Below are 16,080 nucleotides of genomic sequence, written 5' to 3'. Positions count from 1 at the left end.
ATCTATCCAGTTGCTGTTTAATGTCTATTATCTATCCAGTTGCTGTTTAATGTCTATTATCTATCCAGTTGCTGTTTAATGTCTATTATCTATCTATTATCTATCCAGTTGCTGTTTAATGTCTATTATCTATCCAGTTGCTGTTTAACGTCTATTATCTATCCAGTTGCTGTTTAATGTCTATTATCTATCCAGTTGCTGTTTAATGTCTATTATCTATCCAGTTGCTGTTTAATGTCTATTATCTATCCAGATGCTGTTTAATGTCTATTATCTATCCAGATGCTGTTTAATGTCTATTATCTATCCAGTTGCTGTTTAATGTCTATTATCTATCCAGATGCTGTTTAATGTCTATTATCTATCCAGATGCTGTTTAATGTCTATTATCTATCCAGATGCTGTTTAATGTCTATTATCTATCCAGCTGCTGTTTAATGTCTATTATCTATCCAGTTGCTGTTTAATGTCTATTATCTATCTATTATCTATCCAGTTGCTGTTTAATGTCTATTATCTATCCAGATGCTGTTTAATGTCTATTATCTATCCAGATGCTGTTTAATGTCTATTATCTATCCAGTTGCTGTTTAATGTCTATTATCTATCCAGTTGCTGTTTAATGTCTATTATCTATCCAGTTGCTGTTTAATGTCTATTATCTATCTATTATCTATCCAGTTGCTGTTTAATGTCTATTATCTATCCAGTTGCTGTTTAATGTCTATTATCTATCCAGTTGCTGTTTAATGTCTATTATCTATCTATTATCTATCCAGTTGCTGTTTAATGTCTATTATCTATCCAGTTGCTGTTTAATGTCTATTATCTATCCAGTTGCTGTTTAATGTCTATTATCTATCTATTATCTATCCAGTTGCTGTTTAATGTCTATTATCTATCTATTATCTATCCAGTTGCTGTTTAATGTCTATTATCTATCCAGTTGCTGTTTAATGTCTATTATCTATCCAGATGCTGTTTAATGTCTATTATCTATCCAGTTGCTGTTTAACGTCTATTATCTATCCAGTTGCTGTTTAATGTCTATTATCTATCTATTATCTACCCAGTTGCTGTTTAATGTCTATTATCTATCTATTATCTATCCAGTTGCTGTTTAATGTCTATTATCTATCTATTATCTATCCAGTTGCTGTTTAATGTCTATTATCTATCCAGATGCTGTTTAATGTCTATTATCTATCCAGTTGCTGTTTAACGTCTATTATCTATCCAGTTGCTGTTTAATGTCTATTATCTATCTATTATCTACCCAGTTGCTGTTTAATGTCTATTATCTATCTATTATCTATCCAGTTGCTGTTTAATGTCTATTATCTATCTATTATCTATCCAGTTGCTGTTTAACGTCTATTATCTATCCAGTTGCTGTTTAATGTCTATTATCTATCCAGTTGCTGTTTAATGTCTATTATCTATCTATTATCTACCCAGTTGCTGTTTAATGTCTATTATCTATCTATTATCTATCCAGTTGCTGTTTAATGTCTATTATCTATCTATTATCTATCCAGTTGCTGTTTAATGTCTATTATCTATCCAGTTGCTGTTTAATGTCTATTATCTATATATTATCTATCCAGTTGCTGTGTTAATGTCTATTATCTATCTATTATCTATCCAGTTGCTGTTTAATGTCTATTATCTATCCAGTTGCTGTTTAACGTCTATTATCTATCCAGTTGCTGTTTAATGTCTATTATCTATCCAGTTGCTGTTTAATGTCTATTATCTATCCAGCTGCTGTTTAATGTCTATTATCTATCCAGATGCTGTTTAATGTCTATTATCTATCCAGCTGCTGTTTAATGTCTATTATCTATCCAGTTGCTGTTTAATGTCTATTATCTATCTATTATCTATCCAGTTGCTGTTTAATGTCTATTATCTATCCAGTTGCTATTTAATGTCTATTATCTATCCAGTTGCTGTTTAATGTCTATTATCTATCCAGTTGCTGTTTAATGTCTATTATCTATCTATTATCTATCCAGTTGCTGTTTAATATCTATTATCTATCCAGTTGCTGTTTAATGTCTATTATCTATCCAGTTGCTGTTTAACGTCTTCTATTATCTATCCAGTTGCTGTTAGTCTACACCTGTTGTTTCTCTCTCTGCCATTTCACTGTTAGTCTACACCTGTTGTTTCTCTCTCTCTGCCATTTCACTGTTAGTCTACACCTGTTGTTTCTCTCTCTCTCTGCCATTTCACTGTTAGTCTACACATGTTGTTTCTCTCTCTCTCTCTCTGCCATTTCACTGTTAGTCTACACCTGTTGTTTCTCTCTCTCTGCCATTTCACTGTTAGTCTACACCTGTTGTTTCTCTCTCTCTCTCTCTCTCTCTGCCATTTCACTGTTAGTCTACATCTGTTGTTTCTCCTCTCTCTCTCTCTGCCACTTCACTGTTAGTCTACACCTGTTGTTTCTCCCTCTCTCTCTCTCTGCCATTTCACTGTTAGTCTACACCTGTTGTTTCTCTCTCTCCCTGCCATTTCACTGTTAGTCTACACCTGTTGTTTCTCTCTCTCTCTCCCTGCCATTTCACTGTTAGTCTACACCTGTTGTTTCTCTCTCTCCCTGCCATTTCACTGTTAGTCTACACCTGTTGTTTCTCTCTCTCTCTCCCTGCCATTTCACTGTTAGTCTACACCTGTTGTTTCTCTCTCTCTCTCTGCCATTTCACTGTTAGTCTACACCTGTTGTTTCTCTCTCTCTCTCTCTCTGCCATTTCACTGTTAGTCTACACCTGTTGTTTCTCTCTCTCCCTGCCATTTCACTGTTAGTCTACACCTGTTGTTTCTCTCTCTCTCCCTGCCATTTCACTGTTAGTCTACACCTGTTGTTTCTCTCTCTCCCTGCCATTTCACTGTTAGTCTACACCTGTTGTTTCTCTCTCTCTCTCTCTCTCTGCCATTTCACTGTTAGTCTACACCTGTTGTTTCTCTCTCTCCCTGCCATTTCACTGTTAGTCTACACCTGTTGTTTCTCTCTCTCTCTCCCTGCCATTTCACTGTTAGTCTACACCTGTTGTTTCTCTCTCTCCCTGCCATTTCACTGTTAGTCTACACCTGTTGTTTTCTCTCTCTCTCTCTGCCATTTCACTGTTAGTCTACACCTGTTGTTTCTCTCTCTCTCTCTCTGCCATTTCACTGTTAGTCTACACCTGTTGTTTCTCTCTCTCTCTCCCTGCCATTTCACTGTTAGTCTACACCTGTTGTTTCTCTCTCTCTCTCCCTGCCATTTCACTGTTAGTCTACACCTGTTGTTTCTCTCTCTCTCCCTGCCATTTCACTGTTAGTCTACACCTGTTGTTTCTCTCTCTCTCTCTCTGCCATTTCACTGTTAGTCTACACCTGTTGTTTCTCTCTCTCTGCCATTTCACTGTTAGTCTACACCTGTTGTTTCTCTCTCTCTCTCTCTGCCATTTCACTGTTAGTCTACACCTGTTGTTTCTCTCTCTCTCTCCCTGCCATTTCACTGTTAGTCTACACCTGTTGTTTCTCTCTCTCTCTGCCATTTCACTGTTAGTCTACACCTGTTGTTTCTCTCTCTCTCTCTCTGCCATTTCACTGTTAGTCTACACCTGTTGTTTCTCTCTCTCTCTCCCTGCCATTTCACTGTTAGTCTACACCTGTTGTTTCTCTCTCTCTCTCCCTGCCATTTCACTGTTAGTCTACACCTGTTGTTTCTCTCTCTCTCTCCCTGCCATTTCACTGTTAGTCTACACCTGTTGTTTCTCTCTCTCTCTCCCTGCCATTTCACTGTTAGTCTACACCTGTTGTTTCTCTCTCTCTCTCTCTGCCATTTCACTGTTAGTCTACACCTGTTGTTTCTCTCTCCCTGCCATTTCACTGTTAGTCTACACCTGTTGTTTCTCCCTCTCTCTCTCTCTGCCATTTCACTGTGTGTGTGTGTTGGTTACACAGAGCATGTGACCCTGGAATGGCCTCGTGTTAAATTAGTAATGAATCCCATGTCCCCCCCTGCATGTTATATAGAGCAGCTAATAGGACTCACAAAGAGTTTGAGAGAAGAGAGAACGGGCGACGGTGGTAGACTATAGCAGTTATCAATTCAGACCCATTCAGACCTGTAAAAAGAGATGTAATTTTTAAATGTTATTTAACCAGGCAAGGTAGTTAAGAACAAATTATTATTTTCAATGACGGCCTCGGGACAGTAACTGCCTGTTCAGGGGTTTGTACCTTGGGGATTTGCAACCTTTCGGTTACTTGTCCAACGCTCTAACAACTAGACTACCCTGCCGCCCCGAAATCCCATCACTACATTTACATCACTACTCGGATCAGGGCGCTTTAGGTGTTCAAATCTCATCACAGACAACTTTAGCATTAAGCTAATTAGCAACTTTGCAACTACTTACTACTTTTTAGCTTCTTTGCAACTACTTAGCATGTTAGCTAACCCTAACTCTAACCTTAACCTTTTAAACTTACCCCTAACCTTAACCCTTTAAACTAACTCCTAACCTTAACCCTTTAAACTAACTCCTAACCTTAACCCTTTAAACTAACCCCTAACCTTAACCCTTTAAACTAAGCCCTAACCTTAACCCTTTAAACTAACCCCTAACCTTAACCCTTTAAACTAACCCCTAACCTTAACCCTTTAAACTAACCCCTAACCTTAACCCTTTAAACTAACCTTAACCCTTTAAACTAACTCCTAACCTTAACCCTTTAAACTAACTCCTAACCTTAACCCTTTAAACTAACCCCTAACCTTAACCCTTTAAACTAACCCCTAACCTTAACCCTTTAAACTAACTCCTTGTCACGTTCTGACCTTTATTTTCTGTGTTTTGTGTTTAGTTAGTATGGTCAGGGCGTGAGTTGGGTGGGCAGTCTATGTTTGTTTGTCTAGGTTTTGGGAATTTCTATGTTTCGGCCTAGTATGGTTCTCAATCAGAGGCAGGTGTCAGTAGTTGTCTCTGATTGAGAATCATACTTAGGTGGCGTGGGTTTCACTGTGTGTTTGTGGGTGATTGTTTCCTGTCTCTGTGTATGCACCAGATAGGACTGTAATTTGAGTTTTCACATTTTCTTGTTTTGTTAGTTTGTTCATGTGTACCTTATATCATTAAAAAGTACCATGGAAAATTACCACGCCGCGTATTGGTCCTCTGATCCGTTTCGCCTCTCTTCTTCGGAAGAAGAGGAGGCAACTCGTTACAGAATCACCCACCACAATCGGACCAAGCGGCGTGGTAAAGGACAGCGACGACAGCAGCAGCAGCATCAACAACAGAGGCCACCATCACAGGACTCCTGGACATGGGAGCAGATATGGAACGAAGAGGGACCCTGGGCACGGGCTGGGGAAAATCGCAGCCCCAAAGCAGAGCTGGAGGCAGCGAAAGCTGATCGGCGGCAATATGAGGAGCCAGCACGGCAGTGCGACAGGTACGAGAGGCAGCCCCAAATTTTTTTTGGGGGGGGGCACACGAGGGGTGGTACTAAGCCAGGTAGCAGACCTGAGCTCACTCCTCGTGCTTATTATGAGCAGCGCATTACTGGTCAGGCACCGTGTTATGCGGTTGAGCGCACGGTGTCGCCAGTGCGTGTCCATAGCCCGGTGCGCTATAGGGCAGCCCCCCGAGAGTGCCATGCGAGTGTGGGCATTGAGCCAGGGCGTATGGTGCCTGCTCAGCGGGTCTGGTCGCCGGTACGCAGTCTGGGTCCAGGTTATCCTGCGCCGGCTCTGCGTGCTGTGTCTCCGGGCGCTGGGAGGGTGCAGTGCGTCCTCTGCCTGCGCTCCGCTCGTACCGGGCAACTGTGGGAGTGGAGCCTAGGGGAGAGGTGCGTGTAGTAAGCACTAGATCTCCCGTGCTTACCCACAGCCCGGTTCAACCTGTGCCTGCACTTTTGAGGGTCCGGGCTCGAGTAGTTGTCCAGCCTGGGGAAGTGGTGCCAAGGTTGCGCACCAGAGCTCCAGTGCTCCCCACAGCCCGGTCTTTCAGGCTCCTCCTAACACCAAGCCTCCTGAAAGTCTCCCCAGCCTGGTAGTTCCTGTGGCAGCCCCACGCACCAGGCTGTCTCTCAGTCTCCTCCCTGCAGGTGCTCCCGCCTGTCCGGCGCCGCTGCCGGAGCCTCTCGCCTGTCCGGCGCCGCTGCCGGAGCCTCCCGCCTGTCCGGCGCTGCTGCCGGAGCCTCCCGCCTGTCCGGCGCCGCTGCCGGAGCCTCCCGCCTGTCCGGAGCCTCCCGCCTGTCCGGCGCCGCTGCCGGAGCCTCCCGCCTGTCCGGCGCCACTGCCGGAGCCTCCCGCCTGTCCGGCGCCACTGCCGGAGCCTCCCGCCTGTCCGGCGCCGCTGCCGGAGCCTCCCGCCTGTCCGGCGCCGCTGCTGGAGCGTCCCGCCTGTCCGGCGCCGCTGCCTCCTGTAGCAGCTCCACGCACCAGGCTGTCTCTCTGTCTCCTCTCTGCAGGTGCTCCCGCCTGTCCGGCGCCGCTGCCGGAGCCTCCCGCCTGTCCGGCGCTGCTGCCGGAGCCTCCCGCCTGTCCGGCGCCGCTGCCGGAGCATCCCGCCTGTCCGGCGCCGCTGCCGGAGCCTCCCGCCTGTCCGGCGCCGCTGCCGGAGCCTCCCGCCTGTCCGGCGCCGCTGCCGGAGCCTCCCGCCTGTCCGGCGCCGCTGCCGGAGCCTCCCGCCTGTCCGGAGCCTCCCGCCTGTCCGCCGCTGCCGGAGCCTCCCGCCTGTCCGGCGCCGCTGCCGGAGCCTCCCGCCTGTCCGGCGCCGCTGCCGGAGCCTCCCGCCTGTCCGGCGCCGCTGCCGGAGCCTCCCGCCTGTCCGGCGCCGCTGCCGGAGCCTCCCGCCTGTCCGGCGCTGCTGCCGGAGCGTCCCGCCTGTCCGGCGCCGCTGCCGGAGCGTCCCGCCTGTCCGGCGCCGCTGCCGGAGCCCCTCAGCCCAGAGGCGCCAGAGCCCCTCAGCCCAGAGGCGCCAGAGCCCCTCAGCCCAGAGGCGCCAGAGCCCCTCAGCCCAGAGGCGCCAGAGCCCCTCAGCCCAGAGGCGCCAGAGCCCCTCAGCCCAGAGGCGCCAGAGCCCCTGTCCCTCTGTCCAGAGCCCCTGTCCCTCTGTCCAGAGCCCCTGTCCCTCTGTCCAGAGCCCCTGCCCCTCTGTCCCGAGCTGCCCCTCTGTCCAGTGGGGTCATTGAGAGGGGTTGCCATGGTGAGAAAGCCACGGAGGCGGAAAATGAGGCGGACAAAGACAAGGGTGAAGTGGGGTCCGCGTCCCGCGCCAGAACCGCCACCGCGGACAGACGCCCACCCAGACCCTCCCCTATAGGTCAAGGTTTTGCGGCCGGGAGTCCGCACCTTTGGGGGTACTGTCACGTTCTGACCTTTATTTTCTGTGTTTTGTGTTTAGTTAGTATGGTCAGGGCGTGAGTTGGGTGGGCAGTCTATGTTTGTTTGTCTAGGTTTTGGGAATTTCTATGTTTCGGCCTAGTATGGTTCTCAATCAGAGGCAGGTGTCAGTAGTTGTCTCTGATTGAGAATCATACTTAGGTGGCGTGGGTTTCACTGTGTGTTTGTGGGTGATTGTTTCCTGTCTCTGTGTATGCACCAGATAGGACTGTAATTTGAGTTTTCACATTTTCTTGTTTTGTTAGTTTGTTCATGTGTACCTTATATCATTAAAAAGTACCATGGAAAATTACCACGCCGCGTATTGGTCCTCTGATCCGTTTCGCCTCTCTTCTTCGGAAGAAGAGGAGGCAACTCGTTACACTCCTATCCTTAACCCTTTAAACTAACCCCTAACCTTAACCCTTTAAACTAACCCCTAACCTTAACCCTTTAAACTAACTCCTAACCTTAACCCTTTAAACTAACCTTAACCCTTTAAACTAACTCCTAACCTTAACCCTTTAAACTAACCTTAACCCTTTAAACTAACTCCTAACCTTAACCCTTTAAACTAACTCCTAACCCTTTAAACTAAACCCTAACCTTAACCCTTTAAACTAACTCCTAACCTTAACTCTTTAAACAAGCTCCTAACCTTAACCCTTTAAACTAACTCCTAACCTTAACCCTATAAACTAACTCCTAACCTTAACCCTATAAACTAACTCCTAACCTTAACCCTTTAAACTAACTCAAACCGTAACCCTTTAAACTAACCCCTAACCTCAACCCTTTAAACTAACCCCTAACCTCAACCCTTTAAACTAACCCCTAACCTTAACCCTTTAAACTAACTCCTAACCTTAACCCTTTATTTTAATTTTAATCTTTATTTAACTAGGCATGTCAGTTAAGAACAAATTCTTACCAAAAGGCCTCCTGCGGGAACGTAGGATACATTTAAAAAACAAAATAGGACAAAACACATCACGACAAGAGAGACCTAAGACAACAACATAGCATGGTAGCAATACAACAGGGTAGCAACACAACACCACATAAAGAGAGACCTAAGACAACAACATGGTAGCAATACAACATGGCAACAACATGGTAGCAACACAACATGGTAGCAATACAACACTACATAAAGAGAGACACCACAACACTACACAAAGAGAGACCTAAGACAACAACATAGCATGGTAGCAATACAACATGACAACAACATGGTAGCAACACAACACTACATAAAGAGAGACCTAAGACAACAACATAGCATGGTAGCAATACAACATGACAACAACATGGTAGCAACACAACACTACATAAAGAGAGACCTAAGACAACAACATAGCATGGTAGCAATACAACATGACAACAACATGGTAGCAACACAACACTACATAAAGAGAGACCTAAGACAACAACATAGCATGGTAGCAATACAACATGACAACAACATGGTAGCAACACAACATGGTAGCAGCACAAAACATGGTACAAACATTATTGGGCCCAGACAGCAGCACAAAGGGCAAGGTAGTGACAACAATACATCATGTGAAGCAGCCACAACAATCTAACCTGAACCCCTAATCCCCTAGCTTATCTAACCTGAACCCCTAATCCCCTAGCTTATCTAACCTGAACCCCTAATCCCCTAGCTTATCTAACCTGAACCCCTAATCCCCTAGCTTATCTAACCTGAACCCCTAATCCCCTAGCTTATCTAACCTGAACCCCTAATCCCCTAGCTTATCTAACCTGAACCCCTAATCCCCTAGCTTATCTAACCTGAACCCCTAATCCCCTAGCTTATCTAACCTGAACCCCTAATCCCCTAGCTTATCTAACCTGAACCCCTAATCCCCTAGCTTATCTAACCTTAACCCCTAATCCCCTAGCTTATCTAACCTTAGCCACCAAGCTAACACCCGTTAAGGTGCTTTAGGTGCCAAGGATTCAGAGGTGTTGTAGCAGTGTGAAGAAGGGAGATCCCAAGATGTGAGAGAACTGTGCAGGATAGGAGTGTAAAGCTGGGATAGAGAACGCACTGTGGGGTTGCCAATGCAGCTGGGGATACAAAGTGCAGAGAGAGAGAGAGAGAGAGAGAGAGAGAGAGAGAGAGAGAGAGAGAGAGAGAGAGAGAGAGAGAGAGAGAGAGAGAGAGAGAGAGAGAGAGAGAGAGAGAGAGAGAGAGAGAGACAGAGAGAGAGAGAGAGAGAGAGAGAGAGAGAGACACGGAGACACAGAGAGAAAGAGACACAGAGAGAGAGAGAGAGAGAGAGAGAGAAAGAGAGAGAGAGAGAGAGAGAGAGAGAGAGAGAGAGAGAGAGAGAGAGAGAGAGAGAGAGAGAGAGAGAGAGAGAGAGAGAGAGAGAGAGAGAGAGAGAGAGAGAGAGAGAGAGAGAGAGAGAGAGAGAGAGAGAGAGAGAGAGAGAGAGAGAGAGAGAGAGAGAGAGAGAGAGAGAGAGAGAGAGAGAGAGAGAGAGAGAGAGAGAGAGAGAGAGAGAGAGTTCACGTGGGGTAGAACGTTTCCTATGCAGGGAGTGAAGAAAGTAGCGGATAGCCCAAGGGTGAGTGATTCAACTGGAAGCACCCCCACTGAGTAGGCCAGAAGTAAGGTTAGATTTCTTGCGTTTGTAGCCATGGTAATCGACTGTACTGCACTGATGGAGCAGAAATCAAAGAAGATATATGAGGTAGTTGCAGCAGCAGAGAGATTTTAGTGTAGAAGATCTGCAAGGAGTTTAGAGAAGAGAGGTAACATCCTCCCAGGCTGATGTCGAGGGACGAAGTAGTGGGAGGGTGTACAGGTACAGGGTTAGATAATAGATAGTGTATAGGTGCAGGGTTAGATAGTGTATAGGTAGAGGGTTAGATAGTGTATAGGTACACAGTTAGATAGTGTATAGGTACAGGGTTAGATAGTGCATATTGGTGAGGTTTTAATGGGTGTAGGGTTAGTTAGTAGGCCAATTTTTTCAAAAGGTAATGAATTCATACCACAGAATAGTAGGCTGATACACAGCCAATACAGTAGGTGGCGACATGCACCTATAATATTTGTTTGCGGACCGCCATAATAGCAACGAAGAAGAAGAAGCGGCAGAAAATTCACACGAAGAAGAAAAGCCCCCTGCTCTTAGTCTTGACTTCGTCGCCACCTAGTGGTCCACAAACACTCTGCAGGGAAGATGAATCATGTGGTTTGTCATGTGATGATAAACAGGAATTGAATTGTAAAAACTTGAAACGGTCAACATTTTGCGAGCAACTACACGATCCTATAGGTGTATACCTTAAGGTGAGTACGGTTGTGAAATGGAAATGATGCATGTAAAACATTTAGAAAGTTGAAAACTAGTCATCGCTCGGTTCGATAGAATTCACCGCTTGTTGCAAAATATCTTTCCGGCCACTCGCTTCAAACTAGCCTGCTGGTGATAACTACATATACAATTATTTCATGTAGCTATCTGAACTCGTTAACATTATACACATGAATACTATTTAGAGATGCAGTTTTAGTCCCTGGTTTAACCTGTGGCAGCTGTGTCTCATCTTTTTTTTTTTTTTGTACACAATACTAGAGTAGAAGTGGGCCAGAGCCCGAATTGCAGAGGTGCCTTGTCGACCTGAGACCGTCGCCATGGTGGATTTCCTGGCGGAAAACAACCTGTGTGGTCAGGCGGTGCTGAGGATCGTGTCCCGGGAAACGCTATCATCGCCGAGCTCCTCCGCCTCTCGGAGTTCATCCCTGCTGTCTTCAGACTCAAAGACAAAAGCGACCAGCAGAAATACGGAGACATCATCTGTGACTTCAGCTACTTCAAGGTGAGATGGGGAGGGGGGGGTTGTCTTGTTCAATGAGTGTGATATGAGATCACAGTGAAAGGACATTGAGGTGCACCTCCTTCGGTAATGGACACGCACACCGCCAGTGTCATGGTTAGGTCTTTCCAGTTATGTGATTGTTACCTGTCATCTATGAACAAGATTGTTTAGAATGTGTTATGGCATGATGATGATTATGATGAAGTACAAATCAAATGTTATTTGTCACATACACATGGTTAGCAGATGTTAATGCGAGTGTAGCGAAATGCTTGTGCTTCTAGTTCCGACAACGCAGTAATAACCAACAAGTAATCTAACTAACAATTCCACAACAACTACCTTATACACACAAGTGTAAAGGGATAAATAATATGTACATAAAGATATATGAATGAGAGATGGTACAGAACGGCACAGGCATGATGATGATGATGAAGAACAGGGATAATGTTGATGATGATGAAGAACAGGGATAATATTGATGATGATGATGATGATGAAGAACAGGGATAATATTGATGATGAAGAACAGGGATAATATTGATGATGATGATGATGATGAAGAACAGGGATAATATTGATGATGATGATGAACAGGGATACTATTGATGATGATGATGATGAACAGGGATAATATTGATGATGATGATGATGATGAAGAGGCATAATGTTGATGATGATGATGATGATGAAAAAGAGGGATAATGTTGATGATGATGATGATGAAGAACAGGGATAATACATGAGTAACCTTTTATATTCTCCTGTTGCCTTCCAGGGTCCAGAGTACTACGACAGTCATCCAAGTTATGAACTAGATGATTTAGTATGTGTGATGATGATGATGATGAAGAACAGGGATAATGTTGATGATGATGATGATGATGAACAGGGATAATGTTGATGATGATGAAGAACAGGGATAATGTTGATGATGATGAATAACAGGGATAATGTTGATGATGATGATGATGATGAAGAACAGGGATAATGTTGATGATGATGATGAAGAACAGGGATAAAACATGAGTAACCCTTTATATTCTCCTGTTGCCTTCCAGGGTCCAGAGTACTACGACAGTCATCCAAGTTATGAACTAGATGAGTTAGTATGTGTTATGATGATGATGATGATGAAGAACAGGGATAATGTTGATGATGATGAAGAACAGGGATAATGTTGATGATGATGATGAACAGGGATAATGTTGATGATGATGAAGAACAGGGATAATGTTGATGATGAAGAACAGGGATAATGTTGATGATGATGAAGAACAGGGATAATAATGATGATGATGATGATGATGAAGAACAGGGATAATAATGATGATGATGATGATGAAGAACAGGGATAATGTTGATGATGATGATGATGATGATGAAGAACAGGGATAATATTATGTCCATGAGTAATCCTGTTGCCTTCCAGGGTCCAGAGTACTACGACAGTCATCCAAGTTATGAACTAGATGATTTAGTATGTGTTATGATGATGATGATGATGAAGAACAGGGATGATGATGAAGAACAGGGATAATGTTGATGATGATGATGAAGAAGAACAGGGATAATACATGAGTAACCCTTTTTCCCCGTTGCCTTCCAGGGTCCAGAGTACTACGACAGTAAGCTAGAAGCCAAACCAGATCTGCAGGATCTGGACGATGAGTTCCGGGAGAACAACCTGGAGATACTCTCACGGTTCTACCTGGCGTTTGAAAGTGTTCACAAGTACATCGTTGATCTAATCAGGTCATACAGAATTACCTGTCTGTCTGTCTGTCTTTATCTAATCAGCTGTTCTGTCTGTCTTTATCTAATCAGCTGTTCTGTCTTTATCTAATCAGCTGTTCTGTCTGTCTGTCTTTATCTAATCAGCTGTTCTGTCTTTATCTAATCAGCTGTTCTGTCTCTCTGTCTTTATCTAATCAGCTGTTCTGTCTCCTCACCATGCTTTATCTAATCAGCTGTCTCTGTCTCCTCACCATGCTTTATCTAATCAGCTGTTCTGTCTCCTCACCATGCTTTATCTAATCAGCTGTTCTGTCTCCTCACCATGCTTTATCTAATCAGCTGTTCTGTCTCTGTCTCTGTCTCCTCACCATGCTTTATCTAATCAGCTGTTCTGTTTCCTCACCATGCTTTATCTAATCAGCTGTTCTGTCTCTGTCTCCTCACCATGCTTTATCTAATCAGCTGTCTCTGTCTCCTCACCATGCTTTATCTAATCAGCTGTTCTGTCTCCTCACCATGCTTTATCTAATCAGCTGTCTCTGTCTCCTCACCATGCTTTATCTAATCAGCTGTTCTGTCTCCTCACCATGCTTTATCTAATCAGCTGTTCTGTCTCCTCACCATGCTTTATCTAATCAGCTGTTCTGTCTCCTCACCATGCTTTATCTAATCAGCTGTTCTGTCTCTGTCTCCTCACCATGCTTTATCTAATCAGCTGTTCTGTCTCCTCACCATGCTTTATCTAATCAGCTGTTCTGTCTCCTCACCATGCTTTATCTAATCAGCTGTTCTGTCTCCTCACCATGCTTTATCTAATCAGCTGTCTCTGTCTCTGTCTCCTCACCATGCTTTATCTAATCAGCTGTCTCTGTCTCCTCACCATGCTTTATATAATCAGCTGTTCTGTCTCTGTCTCCTCACCATGCTTTATCTAATCAGCTGTTCTGTCTCCTCACCATGCTTTATCTAATCAGCTGTTCTGTCTCCTCACCATGCTTTATCTAATCAGCTGTTCTGTCTCCTCACCATGCTTTATCTAATCAGCTGTCTCTGTCTCTGTCTCCTCACCATGCTTTATCTAATCAGCTGTCTCTGTCTCCTCACCATGCTTTATCTAATCAGCTGTCTCTGTCTCCTCACCATGCTTTATCTAATCAGCTGTTCTGTCTCCTCACCATGCTTTATCTAATCAGCTGTTCTGTCTCCTCACCATGCTTTATCTAATCAGCTGTCTCTGTCTCTGTCTCCTCACCATGCTTTATCTAATCAGCTGTCTCTGTCTCCTCACCATGCTTTATCTAATCAGCTGTTCTGTCTCCTCACCATGCTTTATCTAATCAGCTGTCTCTGTCTCTGTCTCCTCACCATGCTTTATCTAATCAGCTGTCTCTGTCTCCTCACCATGCTTTATCTAATCAGCTGTTCTGTCTCTGTCTCCTCACCATGCTTTATCTAATCAGCTGTTCTGTCTCTGTCTCCTCACCATGCTTTATCTAATCAGCTGTTCTGTCTCTGTCTCCTCACCATGCTTTATCTAATCAGCTGTTCTGTCTCTGTCTCCTCACCATGCTTTATCTAATCAGATGTTCTTCTCTCCAGGTATCTGGATGATCTGTATGAAGGAGTTTACATTCAACAGACCCTGGAGACGGTGCTGCTGAATGAGGATGGAAAACAGCTCCTGGTAAAAAAAAACATTTATTTAAATTTTTATTTTACTCGTCAAGTCAGTTAAGAATAAATTAGTGTTTTCAATGACGGTTAACTGCCTTGTTCAGGGGCAGAACGACAGATTTTTACCTCGTCAGTTCGGGAGATTCGATCTTGCAACCTTTCTGTTACTAGTCCAACGCCGTAACCGGGGGAAGAGTGTCCAACGCTGTAACCAGGGGGGAAGTGTCCAACGCTGTAACCAGGAGGGGGGAGTGTTCCCTGGAAGCTTTGTAGCTCTAAGATAAACTTTTATACATTTAGGAGAATCGTCCTTATGTTTGGCAATGTCCTGGTATGTTAGAGTCCTACAGTGTGCTGTTTGTCTCCTTGGTAACCAGTGTGGGGTCCTGTATGTCCTGAAGGTATGTTAGAGTCCTACCATGTGCTGTTTGTCTCCTTGGTAACCAGTGTGAGGTCCTGTATGTCCTGAAGGTATGTTAGAGTCCTACCATGTGCTGTTTGTCTCCTTGGTAACCAGTGTGAGGTCCTGGATGTCCTGAAGGTATGTTAGAGTCCTACAGTGTGCTGTTTGTCTCCTTGGTAACCAGTGTGAGCTCCTGAAGGTATGTTAGAGTCCTACCATGTGCTGTTTGTCTCCTTGGTAACCAGTGTGAGCTCCTGAAGGTATGTTAGAGTCCTACCATGTGCTGTTTGTCTCCTTGGTAACCAGTGTGAGGACCTGAAGGTATGTGAGAGTCCTACCATGTGCTGTTTGTCTCCTTGGTAACCAGTGTGAGGTCCTGAAGGTATGTTAGAGTCCTACAGTGTGTTGTTTGTCTCCTTGGTAACCAGTGTGAGGTCCTGAAGGTATGTTAGAGTCCTACAGTGTGTTGTTTGTCTCCTTGGTAACCAGTGTGAGGTCCTGAAGGTATGTTAGAGTCCTACCATGTGCTGTTTGTCTCCTTGGTAACCAGTGTGAGGTCCTGTATGTCCTGAAGGTATGTTAGTCCTACCATGTGCTGTTTGTCTCCTTGGTAACCAGTGTGAGGTCCTGTATGTCCTGAAGGTATGTGAGAGTCCTACCATGTGCTGTTTGTCTCCTTGGTAACCAGTGTGAGGTCCTGTATGTCCTGAAGGTATGTTAGTCCTACCATGTGCTGTTTGTCTCCTTGGTAACCAGTGTGAGGTCCTGAAGGTATGTTAGAGTCCTACCATGTGCTGTTTGTCTCCTTGGTAACCAGTGTGAGGTCCTGTATGTCCTGAAGGTATGTTAGTCCTACCATGTGCTGTTTGTCTCCTTGGTAACCAGTGTGAGGTCCTGAAGGTATGTTAGAGTCCTACCATGTGCTGTTTGTCTCCTTGGTAACCAGTGTGAGGTCCTGTATGTCCTGAAGGTATGTTAGAGTCCTACCATGTGTTTGTCTCCTTGGTAACCAGTGTGAGGTCCTGAAGGTATGTTA

At 44.7% G+C, this 16,080-nt stretch overlaps 2 long non-coding RNA genes and 1 pseudogene across 4 annotated transcripts; 1 reads left to right on the top strand and 2 right to left on the bottom strand.

Annotated features, from left to right (window-relative positions):
* Positions 1 to 2,247: 2,247 nt before the first annotated feature.
* Positions 2,248 to 3,933, bottom strand: LOC127922723 (uncharacterized). 3 transcript variants are annotated; one of them, XR_008112076.1, is made up of 7 exons: positions 3,852 to 3,933; positions 3,564 to 3,659; positions 3,472 to 3,519; positions 3,144 to 3,381; positions 2,819 to 2,864; positions 2,445 to 2,494; positions 2,248 to 2,341 (listed from the first exon to the last, which is right to left on the bottom strand). It is a non-coding gene; the product is annotated as an uncharacterized LOC127922723 (long non-coding RNA). The 3 variants fall into 3 exon arrangements; XR_008112077.1 differs by lacking the exons at positions 2,248 to 2,341; positions 2,445 to 2,494 and adding an exon at positions 2,613 to 2,774 and having other exon boundaries at positions 3,144 to 3,287; positions 3,424 to 3,519; XR_008112075.1 differs by lacking the exons at positions 2,248 to 2,341; positions 2,445 to 2,494 and adding an exon at positions 2,613 to 2,774.
* Positions 3,934 to 8,504: 4,571 nt separating this feature from the next.
* LOC127922722 (uncharacterized) lies at positions 8,505 to 9,434 on the bottom strand. Its single transcript, XR_008112074.1, has 3 exons — positions 9,305 to 9,434; positions 8,806 to 9,004; positions 8,505 to 8,571 (listed from the first exon to the last, which is right to left on the bottom strand). It is a non-coding gene; the product is annotated as an uncharacterized LOC127922722 (long non-coding RNA).
* Positions 9,435 to 11,027: 1,593 nt separating this feature from the next.
* The window catches only part of LOC127922721 (WASH complex subunit 5-like), a 38,717-nt pseudogene continuing 33,664 nt past the window's right edge, over positions 11,028 to 16,080 (top strand).

Source organism: Oncorhynchus keta, unplaced genomic scaffold (genome assembly GCF_023373465.1).
Source record: "Oncorhynchus keta strain PuntledgeMale-10-30-2019 unplaced genomic scaffold, Oket_V2 Un_contig_26810_pilon_pilon, whole genome shotgun sequence".
Taxonomy (NCBI): Eukaryota; Metazoa; Chordata; class Actinopteri; order Salmoniformes; family Salmonidae; genus Oncorhynchus; species Oncorhynchus keta.
This window is presented reverse-complemented; position numbering and strand designations above follow the sequence as displayed.